Consider the following 17,418-nt stretch of genomic DNA (forward strand, 5'->3'; position numbering starts at 1 on the left):
GTGCCTGTATGACTGTATGAATGTGACTGTATGACTGTGACTGTATGCATGTGACTGTATGACTGTGCCTGTATGACTGTATGAATGTGACTGTATGACTGTGACTGTATGACTGTGCCTGTATGACTGTATGACTGTGACTGTATGAATGTGACTGTGACTGTATGAATGTGACTGTATGACTGTGACTGTATGAATGTGACTGTGACTGTATGACTGTGCCTGTATGACTGTATGACTGTGACTGTATGACTGTGACTGTATGACTGTGACTGTATGACTGTGCCTGTATGACTGTATGACTGTGACTGTGACTGTATGACTGTGACTGTATGAATGTGACTGTATGAATGTGACTGTGACTGTATGACTGTGACTGTATGAATGTGACTGTGACTGTATGACTGTGACTGTATGACTGTGCCTGTATGACTGTGCCTGTATGACTGTATGAATGTGACTGTATGACTGTGCCTGTATGACTGTGCCTGTATGAATGTGACTGTGACTGTATGAATGTGACTGTATGACTGTATGAATGTGACTGTATGACTGTGCCTGTATGACTGTATGAATGTGACTGTATGACTGTGACTGTATGCATGTGACTGTATGACTGTGCCTGTATGACTGTATGAATGTGACTGTATGACTGTGACTGTGTGACTGTGCCTGTATGACTGTATGACTGTGACTGTATGAATGTGACTGTATGAATGTGACTGTATGACTGTGACTGTATGAATGTGAATGTGACTGTATGACTGTGCCTGTATGACTGTATGACTGTGACTGTATGACTGTGACTGTATGACTGTGCCTGTATGACTGTGCCTGTATGACTGTATGACTGTATGCCTGTATGACTGTATGACTGTATGACTGTATGACTGTGACTGTATGACTGTGCCTGTATGACTGTGCCTGTATGACTGTATGACTGTATGACTGTGACTGTATGACTGTGACTGTATGACTGTGCCTGTATGACTGTATGACTGTATGACTGTGTGACTGTATGACTGTATGACTGTGACTGTGACTGTATGACTGTATGACTGTGACTGTATGACTGTATGACTGTGCCTGTATGACTGTATGACTGTATGACTGTGACTGCATGACTGTGACTGTATGAATGTGACTGTGACTGTATGACTGTGACTGTATGACTGTGCCTGTATGACTGTATGAATGTGCCTGTATGACTGTATGACTGTGACTGTATGACTGTGACTGTATGACTGTGCCTGTATGACTGTGTGACAGTGACTGTATGACTGTATGAATGTGACTGTGACTGTATGACTGTGACTGTATGACTGTGACTGACACGCACGCACACACACGCACACACACACACACACACACACACACACACACACACACACACACACACACACACGCACACACACAGCAGCAGCAGTAGAGTCAGGCATTAACATAAATTCATTAGAGGGCCTGGGCAGTGTTTCTAAACACGTAGAGATGTTATTTAAAATGTCTGGATGAACAGATTACTGATATAAACACTCTGCTTGAGGAAATAGCCAAGATATACTAGATACTTACACAAGGAGGGGGATGGAGGGAGAGAGAGAGGGGAATGGGGGGATAAAGAGATGAGGGGCAGAGGAGAGAGGGCAAGATAGATGTGGGGGGGAGTGGAGAGAGGGATAGAGAGATGAGGGGAGAGTGAAGAGAGGGGTAGATAGATGAGGGGGAGTGGAGAGAGAGAGGGGGACGGGAGGATAAAGAGATGAGGGGGAGTGGAGAGAGGGGAAGATAGATGAAGGGGGAGTTGGAGAGAGGGGTAGATAGATGAGGGGGAGTGGAGAGAGGGATACATAGATGAGGGGGAGTGGAGAGAGAGAGGGGACGGGGGGATAAAGAGATGAGGGGGAGTGGAGAGAGGGGAAGATAGATGAAGGGGAGTTGGAGAGAGGGGTAGATAGATGAGGGGGAGTGGAGAGAGGGATAGATAGATGAAGGGGGAGTTGGAGAGAGGGGTAGATAGATGAGGGGGAGTGGAGAGAGGGATACATAGATGAGGGGGAGTGGAGAGAGGGATACATAGATGAGGGGGAGTGGAGAGAGGGGAAGATAGATGAGGGGGAGTGGAGAGAGGGGTAGATAGATGAGGGGGAGTGGAGAGAGGGGTAGATAGATGAGGGGGAGTGGAGAGAGGGATAGATAGATGAGGGGGAGTGGAGAGAGGGATACATAGATGAGGGGAGTGGGAGAGAGATACATAGATGAGGGGGAGTGAAGAGAGGGGTAGATAGATGAGGGGGAGTGGAGAGAGGGGACGATAGATGAGGGGGAGTGGAGAGAGGGGTAGATAGATGAGGGGGAGTGGAGAGAGGGGTAGGTAGATGAGGGGGAGTGGAGAGAGGGATAGATAGATGAGGGGGAGTGGAGAGAGGGGAAGATAGATGAGGGGGAGTGGAGAGAGGGGTAGATAGATGAGGGGGAGTGGAGAGAAGGATAGATAGATGAGAGGGGAGTGGAGAGAGGGATAGAGAGATGAGGGGATAGTGAAGAGAGGGGTAGATAGATGAGGGGGGAGTGGAGAGAGAGAGGGGAACGGTGGGGATAGGGAGATGAGGGGGGAGTGGAGAGAGTGGTAGATAGATGAGGGGGAAGTGGAGAGAGGCTCACTGCCCACAAAATGAGGTGGAAACTGAGCTGCACTTCCAAACCTCCTGCCCAATGTATGACCATATTAGAGAGACATATTTCCCTCAGATTACACAGATCCACAAAGAATTCGAAAACAAATCCAATTTTGATAAACTCCCATATCTACTGGGTGAAATTCAACAGTGTGCATCACAGCAGCAAGATGTGTGACCTGTTGCCACAAGAAAAGGGCAACCAGTGAAGAACAAACACCATTGTAAATACAACCCATATTTATGCTTATTTATTTTCCCTTGTGTACCCTTAACCATTTGTACATCGTTGCAACACTGTATATATACGTAATATGACATTTGTAATGTCTTTATTGTTTTGAAACTTCTGTTTGTGTAATGTTTACTGTTAATTTTTTTGTTTATTTCACTTTTGTATATTATCTACCTCACTCGATTTGGCAATGTTAACACATGTTTCCCAATAAAGCCCATTGAATTGAATTGAATTGAATTGAATTGAATTGAATTGAATAGAGAGATGAGATGGGAGTGGAGAGAGCGAAAGATAGAGAGATGATGGGGGACTGGATTGAAGGATAGATAGAGGTGAGGGGGAGGATATAGATAGATATATCCTGGGCTGAGCTGGACTGGGCTGGACTGGGCTCTACTGGGCTGGGCTGGGCTCCAACAGGCTGGATTGGAATCCACTGGGCTGGACTGGGCTGGACTGGGCTCTACTGGGCTGGGCTGGAATCCACTGGGCTGGACTGGACTCTACTGGGCTGGGCTGGAATCCACTGGGCTGGACTGGGCTGGACTGGGCTCTACTGGGCTGGACTGGGCTCCACTGGACTGGGCTGGGCTCCACTGGACTGGGCTGGAATCCACTGGGCTGGACTGGGCTCCACTGGGCTGGGCTGGAAGGGTAGGAAGAGAAATAGATAGATAGATAGATAGATAGATAGATAGATAGATAGATAGATAGATAGATAGATAGATAGATAGATAGATAGATAGATAGATAGATAGATAGATAGATAGATAGATAGATAGATAGATAGAAGGGTAGGAAGAGAGATAGATAGATAGATAGATAGAAGGGTAGGAAGAGAGATGGAGAGGGAAGGGAGAAAGAGCCGGGGAGGGGAAGATGGAGAGAGTGGAACTGGAGAGAGTGGACTTGCCTAGTTAAATAAAGGTTAAAAAAAATTTAAAACATATCACTCCCCAGGTCTCTGAGTGTTTTACAGAGTGAAATAAACATCCAATAAAATAAACACCAGTGCACTCTGCTCTGCATTGGTGCCCCGCGCTGGAATGGGCTATACTGGAATCCACTGGGCTGGACTGGGCTCTACTGGGATGGACTGGGATCCGCTGGGCTGGAATCCACTTGGCTGGACTGGGCTCTACTGGGCTGGACTGGGCTCCCCTGGGCTGGGATGGAATACACTGGGCTGGGCTCTACTGGGCTGGACTGGGCTCCACTGTTCTGGGCTGGAATCCACTGGGCTGGACTGGGCTCCACTGTTCTGGGCTGGAATCCACTGGGCTGGACTGGGCTCTGCTTGTTTGGGCTTGAATCCACAGGGCTGGACTGGGCTCTACTGGGCTGGGCTGGAATCCACTGGGCTGGACTGGGCTGGAATCCACTGGACTGGTCTGTTCTGGGCTCTAATGGGCTGGGCTGGACTGGGCTGGACTGGGCTGGGCTGGGATCCGCTGGGCTGGAATCCACTGGGCTGGACTGGGCTCCACTGGTCTGGGCTGGAATCCACTGGGCTGGACTGGGCTGGACTGGGCTCTGCTTGTTTTGGCTTGAATCCACTGGGCTGGACTGGGCTCTACTGGGATGGACTGGGATCCGCTGGGCTGGAATCCACTGGGCTGGACTGGGCTCTACTGGGCTGGACTGGGCTCCCCTGGGCTGGGATGGAATACACTGGGCTGGGCTGGGCTCTACTGGGCTGGACTGGGCTCCACTGTTCTGGGCTGGAATCCACTGGTCTGGACTGGGCTCTGCTTGTTTGGGCTTGAATCCACTGGGCTGGACTGGGCTCTACTGGGCTGGACTGGGCTCTACTGGGCTGGACTGGGACTGGGCTCCACTGGGCTGGGATGGAATACACTGGGCAGGGCTGGGCTCTACTGGGCTGGACTGGGCTCCACTGGTCTGGGCTGGAATCCACTGGGCTGGACTGGGCTGGAATGGGCTCTGCTTGTTTGGGCTGGAATCCACTGGGCTGGCGTGGGATGGACTGGGCTGGACTGGGCTCCACTGGGCTGGGCTGGGCTGCACTGGGCTGGGCTGGAATCCACTGGGCTGGACTGGGCTCCACCGGGCTGGGCTGCACTGGGCTGGGCTGGAATCCATTGGGCTGGGCAGGGCTGCACTGGGCTGGGCTGGAATCCACTGGGCTGGACTGGGCTCCACCGGACTGGGCTGGGCTGCACTGGGCTGTGCTGGAATCCACTGGGCTCCACTGGGCTGGGCTGGAATCCACTGGGCTGGACTGGGCTCGACTGGGCTGGACTGGGCTCTACTGGGCTGGGCTGGGCTCAACTTGGCTGGACTGGGCTCTACTGGGCTGGACTGGGCTCCACTGGGCTGGGCTGGGCAGGACTGGGCTCTACTGGGACAGTCTGGGCTCCACTGAGCTGGACTGGGCTGGACTGGGCTCTACTGGGCTGGACTGGTCTCTACTGGGCTGGGCTGGGCTCCACCAGGCTGGACTGGAATCCACTGGGCTGGACTGGGCTGGACTGGGCTCTACTGGGCTGGGCTGGAATTCACTGGGCTGGACTGCGCTCTACTGGGCTGGGCTGGAATCCACTGGGCTGGACTGGGCTGGACTGGGCTCTACTGGGCTGGACTGGGCTCCACTGGACTAGGCTGGGCTCCACTGGACTGGGCTGGAATCCACTGGGCTGGACTGGGCTCCACTGGGCTGGGCTGGAATCCACTGGGCTGGACTGGGCTGGAATCCACTGGGCTGGACTGGGCTCTACTGGGCTGGGCTGGAATCCACTGGGCTGGACTGGGCTCTACCGGGCCGGACTGGGCTCCACTGGGCGGGGTTGGGCTGGGCAAGACTGGGCTCTACTGTGCTGGGCTGTGCTCCACTGAGCTGGACTGGGCTGGATTGGGCTCTACTTGGCTGGACTGGGCTCTACTGGACTGGGCTGGGCTCCACTGGGCTGGACTGGGCTCTAATGGGCTGGACTGGGCTCTACTGGGCTGGACTGGAATTCACTGGGTTGGACTGGAATTCACTGGAATGGACTGGGCTGGGCTTTACTGGGCTGGGCTGGGATCCACTGGGCTGGACTGGGCTGGACTGGGCTCTACTGGGCTGGGCTGGAATCCACTGGTCTGGACTGGGCTCTACTGGGCTGGGCTGGAATCCACTGGGTTGGACTGGAATTCACTGGAATGGACTGGGCTGTTCTGGGCTCTACTGGGCTGGGCTGGAATCCACTGTGCTGGACTGGGCTCTACTGGGCTGGGCTGGAATCCACTGGGCTGGACAGGGCTGGACTGGGCTCTACTGGGCTGGACTGGGCTCCACTGGGCTGGGGCAGGACTGGGCTCTACTGGGCCGGGCTGGGCTCCACTGAGCTGGAATGGGCTGGACTGGGCTCTATTAGAATGGACTGGGCTCTACTGGGCTAGGTTGGGATGGGCTGGAATCCACTGAGCTGAACTGGGCTGGACTGGGCTCTACTGTGCTGGGCTGGGATCCACTGGGCTGGGCTGGGCTCCACTGGGCTGGGCTGGATTCCACTGGGATGGACTGGGCTCCACTGGGCTGGGCTGGAATCCATTGGGCTGGACTGGAATCCACTGGGCTGGACTGGTCTCTACTGGGCTGGGATGGAATCCACTGGGCTGGACTGGGCTCTACTTGGCTGGACTGGGTTCCACTGGGCTGGGCTGGGCTGGGCTGCACTGAGCTGGGCTGGAATCCACTAGGCTGGACTGGGCTGGACTGGGCTCTACCTGGCTGGGCTGGAATCCACTGGGCTGGACTGGGCTGGACTGGGCTCTACTGGGCTTTACTGGGCTCCACTGGGCTGGGCTCGAATCCACTGGGCTGGACTGGAATCCATTTGGCTGGACTGGGCTGTTCTGGGCTATACTGGGCTGGTCTTGAATCCACTTTGCTGGACTGGGCTCTACTGGGCTGGGCTGGAATCCACTGGGCTGGGCTGGGCTGGACTGGGCTCTACTGGGCTGGGCTCCACTGAGCTGGACTGGGCTGGACTGGGCTCTACTGGGCTGGACTGGGTTCTACTGAGCTGGGCTGGGTTCTACTGGGCTGGTTTTGGCTCCACTGGGCTGGACTGGGCTCTAATGGGCTGGACTGGGATCTACTGGGCTGGACTGAGCTCTACTGGGCTGGGCTGGGATCCACTGGGCTGGGCTGGGCTCCACTGGGCTGGGCTGGATTCCACTGGGATGGACTGGGCTCCACTGGGCTGGACTGGAATCCATTGGGCTGGACTGGAATCCACTGGGCTGGACTGGGCTCTACTGGGCTGGGATGGAATCCACTGGGCTGGACTGGGCTCTACTTGGCTGGACTGGGTTCCACTGGGCTGGGCTGGGCTGCACAAGACTGGGCTCTACTGTGCTGGGCTGGGCTCCACTGAGCTGGGCTGGAATCCACTAGGCTGGACTGGGCTGGACTGGGCTCTACCTGGCTGGGCTGGAATCCACTGGGCTGGACTGGGCTGGACTGGGCTCTACTGGGCTGTACTGGGCTCCACTGGGCTGGGCTCAAATCCACTGGGCTGGACTGGAATCCACTGGGCTGGACTGGGCTGTTCTGGGCTCTACTGGGCTGGACTGGGCTGGACTGGGCTGGACTGGGCTCTACTGGGCTGGGCTGGGCTCAACTTGGCTGGACTGGGCTCTACTGGGCTGGACTGGGCTCCACTGGGCTGGGCTGGGCAGGACTGGGCTCTACTGGGACAGTCTGGGCTCCACTGAGCTGGACTGGGCTGGACTGGGCTCTACTGGGCTGGACTGGTCTCTACTGGGCTGGGCTGGGCTCCACCAGGCTGGACTGGAATCCACTGGGCTGGACTGGGCTGGACTGGGCTCTACTGGGCTGGGCTAGAAATTCACTGGGCTGGACTGCGCTCTACTGGGCTGTGCTGGAATCCACTGGGCTGGAATGGGCTGGACTGGGCTCTACTGGGCTGGACTGGGCTCCACTGGACTAGGCTGGGCTCCACTGGACTGGGCTGGAATCCACTGGGCTGGACTGGGCTCCACTGGGCTGGGCTGGAATCCACTGGGCTGGACTGGGCTGGAATCCACTGGGCTGGACTGGGCTCTACTGGGCTGGGCTGGAATCCACTGGGCTGGACTGGGCTCTACCGGGCCGGACTGGGCTCCACTGGGCGGGGTTGGGCTGGGCAAGACTGGGCTCTACTGTGCTGGGCTGGGCTCCACTGAGCTGGACTGGGCTGGATTGGGCTCTACTTGGCTGGACTGGGCTCTACTGGACTGGGCTGGGCTCCACTGGGCTGGACTGGGCTCTAATGGGCTGGACTGGGCTCTACTGGGCTGGACTGGAATTCACTGGGTTGGACTGGAATTCACTGGAATGGACTGGGCTGGGCTTTACTGGGCTGGGCTGGGATCCACTGGGCTGGACTGGGCTGGACTGGGCTCTACTGGGCTGGGCTGGAATCCACTGGTCTGGACTGGGCTCTACTGGGCTGGGCTGGAATCCACTGGGTTGGACTGGAATTCACTGGAATGGACTGGGCTGTTCTGGGCTCTACTGGGCTGGGCTGGAATCCACTGGGCTGGACTGGGCTCTACTGGGCTGGGCTGGAATCCACTGGGCTGGACAGGGCTGGACTGGGCTCTACTGGGCTGGACTAGGCTCCACTGGGCTGGGGCAGGACTGGGCTCTACTGGGCCGGGCTGGGCTCCACTGAGCTGGAATGGGCTGGACTGGGCTCTATTAGAATGGACTGGGCTCTACTGGGCTAGGTTGGGATGGGCTGGAATCCACTGAGCTGAACTGGGCTGGACTGGGCTCTACTGTGCTGGGCTGGGATCCACTGGGCTGGGCTGGGCTCCACTGGGCTGGGCTGGATTCCACTGGGATGGACTGGGCTCCACTGGGCTGGGCTGGAATCCATTGGGCTGGACTGGAATCCACTGGGCTGGACTGGTCTCTACTGGGCTGGGATGGAATCCACTGGGCTGGACTGGGCTCTACTTGGCTGGACTGGGTTCCACTGGGCTGGGCTGGGCTGGGCTGCACTGAGCTGGGCTGGAATCCACTAGGCTGGACTGGGCTGGACTGGGCTCTACCTGGCTGGGCTGGAATCCACTGGGCTGGACTGGGCTGGACTGGGCTCTACTGGGCTTTACTGGGCTCCACTGGGCTGGGCTCGAATCCACTGGGCTGGACTGGAATCCATTTGGCTGGACTGGGCTGTTCTGGGCTATACTGGGCTGGTCTTGAATCCACTTTGCTGGACTGGGCTCTACTGGGCTGGGCTGGAATCCACTGGGCTGGGCTGGGCTGGACTGGGCTCTACTGGGCTGGGCTCCACTGAGCTGGACTGGGCTGGACTGGGCTCTACTGGGCTGGACTGGGTTCTACTGAGCTGGGCTGGGTTCTACTGGGCTGGTTTTGGCTCCACTGGGCTGGACTGGGCTCTAATGGGCTGGACTGGGATCTACTGGGCTGGACTGAGCTCTACTGGGCTGGGCTGGGATCCACTGGGCTGGGCTGGGCTCCACTGGGCTGGGCTGGATTCCACTGGGATGGACTGGGCTCCACTGGGCTGGACTGGAATCCATTGGGCTGGACTGGAATCCACTGGGCTGGACTGGGCTCTACTGGGCTGGGATGGAATCCACTGGGCTGGACTGGGCTCTACTTGGCTGGACTGGGTTCCACTGGGCTGGGCTGGGCTGCACAGGACTGGGCTCTACTGTGCTGGGCTGGGCTCCACTGAGCTGGGCTGGAATCCACTAGGCTGGACTGGGCTGGACTGGGCTCTACCTGGCTGGGCTGGAATCCACTGGGCTGGACTGGGCTGGACTGGGCTCTACTGGGCTGTACTGGGCTCCACTGGGCTGGGCTCAAATCCACTGGGCTGGACTGGAATCCACTGGGCTGGACTGGGCTGTTCTGGGCTCTACTGGGCTGGGCTTGAATCCACTTTGCTGGACTGGGCTCTACTGGGCTGGGCTGGAATCCACTGGGCTGGGCTGGGCTGGACTGGGCTCTACTGGGCTGGGCTCCACTGAGCTGGACTGGGCTGGACTGGGCTCTACTGGGCTGGACTTGGTTCTACTGAGCTGGGCTGGGTTCTACTGGGCTGGTTTGTCTCCACTGGGCTGGACTGGGCTCTAATGGGCTGGACTGGGATCTACTGGGCTGGGCTGGAATCCACTGGGCTGGACTGGGTTGGACTGGGCTCTACTGTGCTGGGCTGGGCTGGGATCCACTGGGCTGGACTAGGCTGGACTGGGCTCTACTGGGCTGGGCTGGGCTGGGCTGGGCTTGGATCCACTGGGCTGGACTGGGCTGGACTGGGCTCTACTGGGTTGGGCTCTACTGGGCTGGACTGGAATCCACTGGGCTGGGCTGGGCTGGAATCCACTGTGCTGGACTGGGCTGGACTGGGCTCTACTGGGCTGGACTGGGCTCCACTGGGCTGGGCTGGGCTGGGCTCTACTGGTTTGTACTGGGCTCTACTGGGCTGGACTGGGCTCTTCTGGGCTGGAATGGGTTCCACTGAACTGGGATGAGATGGGCTGCACTGGGCTGGACTGGGCTGGGCTGGGCTACACTGGGCTAGACTGGGTTCCACTGGACTGGGCTGGGCTGCATTGGGCTAGGATGGTTGAGTGGGGCATGAGAGAGGGGAGGGAGTTGGTTGGTGGTTTAGGGGCACTTACCTTTGTGTCTCAGCCTTAGGTGGGGGTGCTGGCGGGGGAGGTGGTGGTGGTTGTTGAGGGGGCAAAGGGTGTAGGGTGGGGTGGCTTTGGAGTGGAGGTCTCTGGTTTCCAGGAGTCTGTCTGTACGCCCTCTCATCTGTCAACCCCTCTGGTGCTGCCGGGGAAAACAACACTGCTGGATGAGTTTCAAAGCTGTTTCTTTTGGTCACCGCAAACACACACACGGTAATGCTGAGAGAAAGAGGAAGAAAGAAAGAGAGAGAAAGAGAGAGAGAAAGAGAGAGAGAGAGAGAGAGAGAGAGAGAGAGAGAGAGAGAGAGAGAGAGAGAGAGAGAGAGAGAGAGAGAGAGAGAGAGAGAGAGAGAGAGGGAGAGACGGAGAGAGACGGAGAGAGACGGAGAGAGAGAGAGAGAGAGAGAGAGAGAGAGAGAGAGAGAGAGAGAGAGAGAGAGAGAGAGAGAGAGAGAGATAAAGTTACAGCAATAATGGAAGATGCCTTTAAGGCTTTGAGGAGGCCTCTTCGCCCAGCACTAAGGGAAGCATACTAAAACAGCACTTCAGAGGGGGAATAAAACTCACACTCAATTAAGGCAAATACATAGTTAAACCCACAGATAACACCTGGAGACAGCTACACGTGCCCCCTCAAGCTCAAATCATCTCCATTTTGAAGGTGGGTATGTGTGTGTGCGTTACAGTTATTCCACTGACTCATATGACAGTCAATACTGTCCCATACCTAACCGTAACAGACGGGCTGTGCTGTGGGAGAGAGAGAGGGATAAGGAGGAGAGAGGGAGAAGGAGGAGGAGAGAGGGAGAAGAAGGAGGAGAGAGGGAGAAGAAGGAGGAGAGAGGGAGAAGGAGGAGGAGAGAGGGAGAAGGAGGAGAGAGGGAGAAGGAGGAGAGAGGGAGAAGGAGGAGAGAGGGAGGAGGAGGAGAAAGGGAGAAGAAGGAGAAGAGAGGGAGAAGGAGGAGGAGAGAGGGAGAAGAAGGAGAAGTGAGGGAGAAGGAGGAGGAGAGAGGGAGAAGAAGGAGGAGAGAGGGAAAAGAAGGAGGGGAGAGGGAGAAGGAGGAGGAGAGAGGGAGAAGAAGGAGGAGAGAGGGAGAAGGAGGAGGAGAGAGGGAGAAGAAGGAGAAGAGAGGGAGAAGGAGGAGGAGAGAGGAAGAAGAAGGAGGAGAGAGGGAGAAGGAGGAGGAAAGAGGGAGAAGGAGGAGGAGAGAGGGAGAGAATGGGTTAGAGGAGAGAAAATACAAGAAAATAGAGAGAAAAATTAAAAGCAGACAGGTTGTAATGTGTGAGCACACAGACGCACCTTTTTTAATGTCTCCCTGACATTTCTGCAGACCCCCCCTCTCCCATTTTCTCACCCACTCTATGGAGACAGATGGGTAGAAGGGAAAAAGAAAGGGGAAAAGAGATCCAGACAAGCTTAGAGGTCAGGGTTCACAGCAGGGCCAGCCAATCCGAGGGAAGCAGAGAAGGTGGGATTAGGTTTCACTCCCGATGATGCTTTCTCCCTCTCTCCTTTCTTCTCTCTCTGACTCATCCTCTCAGAATCTTGCCCTCCTTCTCTCCCGCTCTCTGAAGCCTACAGCTGCTATCTGAGAGCGTCTTTCAGAAAGCATCTTGATCCTTGTCTACATAGAAACTTTCCCCATAGAGAGAATGGAAATACTCCACAGTACAATAAATCCAATCCCTTCTGTAGTAGCCTGCCTTCTTCTATAGGGCAGCTTTTACAAGAGGCTACCTAACATGCTTTGCTGAAAGTCCTTGAGTAAATTCTTGGTGCAATCCGTCATTCGCTTAGCGAGGTTCGTGGACATCACTGATTTTGTTCCCCTGCTGTCACTAATGCAGGTCTGTTGTTAATTTCACTGCTTTAAAACACACCATCTGTGTCTAACTGACAGACCTCACTACAGAGAAATACCTATGTTAACACTTTATTTGAATAGTCAGTCCATCTGTAGATGCTCTATCTATCAGTAACATTTCAACTAACTATCTTACCTTAGACTTAAGCCTAACCATAAGCCTAACCTTAACCCTTACCTTGTGGCGTTCCAATCAGTAGTGGGTTTAAGAGGTTAGATACAGTGACCTCGCATTGATAGAATATCACAGTCTAGTATTTAGCACATTAAACTACAGAGGAGGAATCTCACCCCAGTGACCAGACAAGCTGCCTTCCAGCTGTTTTTGGGCCACGTCCCAAACTAAACAGCTAAAACTCCCGCTGTGCCCTCCACTTTAACCCTACATAGTGTACATACATGGCCTGGCCCTGAAATCTACCTGGCTCTATCAATACATGTCAGCAAAGTAGGATGAAGTTGCCCCTAGATGCTGATCTTAGATTAGTTTTGCATTTAAAAACTTGAATGGTTAAGGTGAGGATTTGGGGAGGGTAGCTGAGATCTAGCTGATCCTAGATCTGTGGTTAATGGTAACTTGAACATGGAGCCTTAAACCTGTTGATGTCAGTGCTTCTCACCTGGCAATGCCCTGGCACTAACACACACACACTACACCCTTAACACCCTCAGTCCTACTGCAGACACTTTCCACAACATGATCAGCACCAAGACAAATAGTGGCCTGATTGCTTCCCCATGTCCCATCTGTGTTCCGTTAGTGGTGACAGGAGAGCGCTGGAAGGTGAGGGGTTGGAGAAGGAGGTGGATGCCGACGGCTGCTTTTAAACAACGCAACTTTGCAGAGGGGGGTTTTGAAACATGCTATTGACCAGGCAGGGGCAATTACTGCTAATAGGCACTGTTGGCGGGACCGCTTTCCCCCATCAATAAACATTTTTGTTGGGACGGCCCGGAACAGTGTGGAGCAGAGCCGGAGCCAGAGAGATGCTCGCCCACAGTTCTGACATTCCAGATTGGAAGCGTGCAGCATTTCAAAGCTGGCGAATAAAGAACCATCTGACATAACAGAGGAAATCCAGGAGTGATTTTGCTTAAAAGATTGTAGCCACAGTCGGAACCAGTAAACAGTGTGTGTGAGTGTGTGTGTGAGTGTGTGTGAGTGTGTGTGTTGTAGTTTGTCGTTTACAGTGACACTGCTTCCGAATGCAAAACAAACTGTCCACTTAGTCCTGACAGTCTTTGGCCCTGCGTCCTCTAATGTTATAACCCAGAACCAAATTGTCCCTAGACTCTGATCTAAATGCAGTTTGGGCTTTTCCCCCTCATGGTAAAGGTTAGGATTTGGGGATGGTAAGCTGATCCTAGATTTGTGCCTGTGGACCACCTCTATACATCCGGGGATGTAGATTAGGGCCACCTGATTTAGCCCATAAACTCTGATCCCTAACCCCTAACTCCTGAAACCTAACCCTCCACCTGTTTGTAGTCAGACTGCTTGTACAGGCCACAACAGCCAACTGTTCCATGACAACAATATTCTGATTCACGTTCGTACTAGTACTGAATTGTCTTAGAGCGTTTTGAACCAACATGGCGTCCAAGAAAATGATGTATCTCAATCAGAATAAGCCCAAAGTCTCTAGGGCTCTAGTCCAAACCGCAGGGTACCAATAGTGCTTGTGAGTTGGTGAAAAGTTTAGTATCTCTTTGTCTGTTCTGGTCTGTGTCTTAATACACTTCTAGTTTGAACCATTACCTATAGGATTATCATCATGAGGAGCACTAGTGCGTTACAAATATTGAGATTGTATTTTATTCAACTCAAACTGCAACCATGACACAAAGAATCCCTCTCAACCGCTGGTATGTAAAAATGATTCCCACTCTCACTCACACTTAGGCCCTCCTTCCCTCCACTGACTCTTCACCACCACTTACCCACAGCACCACCTTTTGGCCATCCTAAGCAGAACAACAGGCTATAAAAACAGGTATTTATGCAATCATAGCCTCCAGTCGGTTCCAGTTCAAAGTTTAACTTATCACTCCCCCTCCCAATACAGCATGTCATTTTTCTTTCTCTGTCCAGACATGCATTTAAGAAAACATGCATGTACAGCTTCTCCCCTCCCTCTCTACCCCCTCTCCCTTTACCTCTCACCCTCTACTTTTCTCTCCCCTCTCCCTCCTCTCTCTCTTATCTTACCTCTCTCTTTCCCTCTCTCTTTGCCTTTATCCTTACCTCTTTCCTTGCCTCTCTCCTTGTCTCTCTCCTTACCTCTCTGCTTGCCTCTATCCTTGCCTCTATCCTTGCCTCTATCCTTGCCTCTTTCCTTGCCTCTATCCTTGCCTCTCTCCTTGCCTCTATCCTTGCCTCTATCCATGCCTCTATCCTTGCCTCTATCCATGCCTCTATCCTTGCCTCTATCCTTGCCTCTTTCCTTGCCTCTATCCTTGCCTCTATCCTTGCCTCTATCCTTGCCTCTATCCTTGCCTCTTTCCTTGCCTCTATCCTTACCTCTATCCTTACCTCTTTCCTTGCCTATATCCTTGCCTCTCTCCTTACCTCTTTCCTTGCCTCTATCCTTGCCTCTCTCCTTGACTCTTTCCTTGCCTCTATCCTTGCCTCTCTCCTTGACTCTTTCCTTGCCTCTATCCTTGCCTCTCTCCTTGACTCTTTCCTTGCCTCTATGCTTGCCTCTCTCCTTACCTCTTTCCTTGCCTCTATCCTTGCCTCTCTCCTTGACTCTTTCCTTGCCTCTATCCTTGCCTCTCTCCTTGACTCTTTCCTTGCCTCTATCCTTGCCTCTCTCCTTACCTCTTTCCTTGCCCCTATCCTTGCCTCTCTCCTTACCTCTTTCCTTGCCTCTATCCTTGCCTCTCTCCTTACCTCTTTCCTTGCCTCTATCCTTGCCTCTCTCCTTACCTCTTTCCTTGCCTCTATCCTTGCCTCTATCCTTGCCTCTCTCCTTACCTCTTTCCTTGCCTCTATCCTTGCCTCTCTCCTTACCTCTTTCCTTGCCTCTATCCTTGCCTCTCTCCTGACCTCTTTCCTTGCCTCTATCCTTGCCTCTCTCCTTACCTCTTTCCTTGCCTCTATCCTTGCCTCTCTCCTTACCTCTTTCCTTGCCTCTATCCTTGCCTCTATCCTTGCCTCTCTCCTTACCTCTTTCCTTGCCTCTATCCTTGCCTCTCTCCTTACCTCTTTCCTTGCCTCTATCCTTGCCTCTCTCCTTACCTCTTTCCTTGCCTCTATCCTTGCCTCTCTCCTTACCTCTTTCCTTGCCTCTATCCTTGCCTCTCTCCTTACCTCTTTCCTTGCCTCTATCCTTGCCTCTATCCTTGCCTCTCTCCTTACCTCTTTCCTTGCCTCTATCCTTGCCTCTCTCCTTGCCTCTTTCCTTGCCTCTATCCTTGCCTCTCTCCTTACCTCTTTCCTTGCCTCTACCCTTGCCTCTCTCCTTACCTCTTTCCTTGCCTCTATCCTTGCCTCTCTCCTTACCTCTTTCCTTGCCTCTATCCTTGCCTCTCTCCTTACCTCTTTCCTTGCCTCTATCCTTGCCTCTCTCCTTACCTCTATCCTTGCCTCTCTCCTTACCTCTTTCCTTGCCTCTATCCTTGCCTCTATCCTTGCCTCTTTCCTTGCCTCTATCCTTGCCTCTATCCTTGCCTCTATCCTTACCTCTTTCCTTGCCTCTATCCTTGCCTCTATCCTTACCTCTTTCCTTGCCTCTACCCTTGCCTCTCTCCTTACCTCTTTCCTTGCCTCTATCCTTGCCTCTCTCCTTACCTCTTTCCTTGCCTCTCTCTCCCTTCCTCCTTGAACTGTCTACAGTTCACTGCTAGGAGTCTTCCAAACAGCAGGACAATAACAACTGTTGTTGTCACCACAGATACACACTTCCATCCCTGAGGGTTTCCTGGGAGCATCTGGCTATTGTTGTCCGTACCTGCCATCGGCATGGCTTGAGAGATGTGGTCAATGGTCAGTGTGTGTAACGAGCTACCTAGTTTAAATATCTACAGTACCTCCACAGAAACATACCATTTGATTAACACTTAATAACACTTGGCTGATACGTTGGCTGATACGTTGGCTGATACGTTGGCTGATACATTGGCTGATATGTTGGCTGATATGTTGGCTGATATGTTGGCTGATATGTTGGCTGATACGTTGGCTGATACGTTGGCTGATACGTTGGCTGATACGTTGGCTGATACGTTGGCTGATACATTGGCTGATTGGCTGATATGTTGGCTGATATGTTGGCTGATACGTTGGCTGATACGTTGGCTGATACGTTGGCTGATACATTGGCTGATATGTTGGCTGATATGTTGGCTGATATGTTGGCTGATACGTTGGCTGATACGTTGGCTGATACGTTGGCTGATACATTGGCTGATATGTTGGCTGATATGTTGGCTGATATGTAGCTGATATGTTGGCTGATATGTAGCTGATATGTTGGCTGATATGTAGCTGATATGTTGGCTGATATGTAGCTGATATGTTGGCTGATATGTAGCTGATATGTTGGCTGATATGTAGCTGATATGTTGGCTGATATGTAGCTGATATGTTGGCTGATATGTTGGCTGATATGTAGCTGATATGTTGGCTGATATGTTGGCTGATATGTTGGCTGATATGTAGCTGATATGTTGGCTGATATGTTGGCTGATATGTTGGCTGATACGTTGGCTGATACGTTGGCTGATATGTTGGCTGATATGTTGGCTGATATGTTGGCTGATATGTTGGCTGATACGTTGGCTGATACGTTGGCTGATACGTTGGCTGATATGTAGCTGATATGTTGGCTGATATGTTGGCTGATATGTTGGCTGATATGTAGCTGATATGTTGGCTGATATGTTGGCTGATCACGTATGTTGGCTGATATGTTGGCTGATATGTTGGCTGATATGTTGGCTGATATGTTGGCTG

This window comes from Oncorhynchus gorbuscha, linkage group LG03 (assembly GCF_021184085.1).
Source record: "Oncorhynchus gorbuscha isolate QuinsamMale2020 ecotype Even-year linkage group LG03, OgorEven_v1.0, whole genome shotgun sequence".
In the NCBI taxonomy this organism is placed as follows: domain Eukaryota; kingdom Metazoa; phylum Chordata; class Actinopteri; order Salmoniformes; family Salmonidae; genus Oncorhynchus; species Oncorhynchus gorbuscha.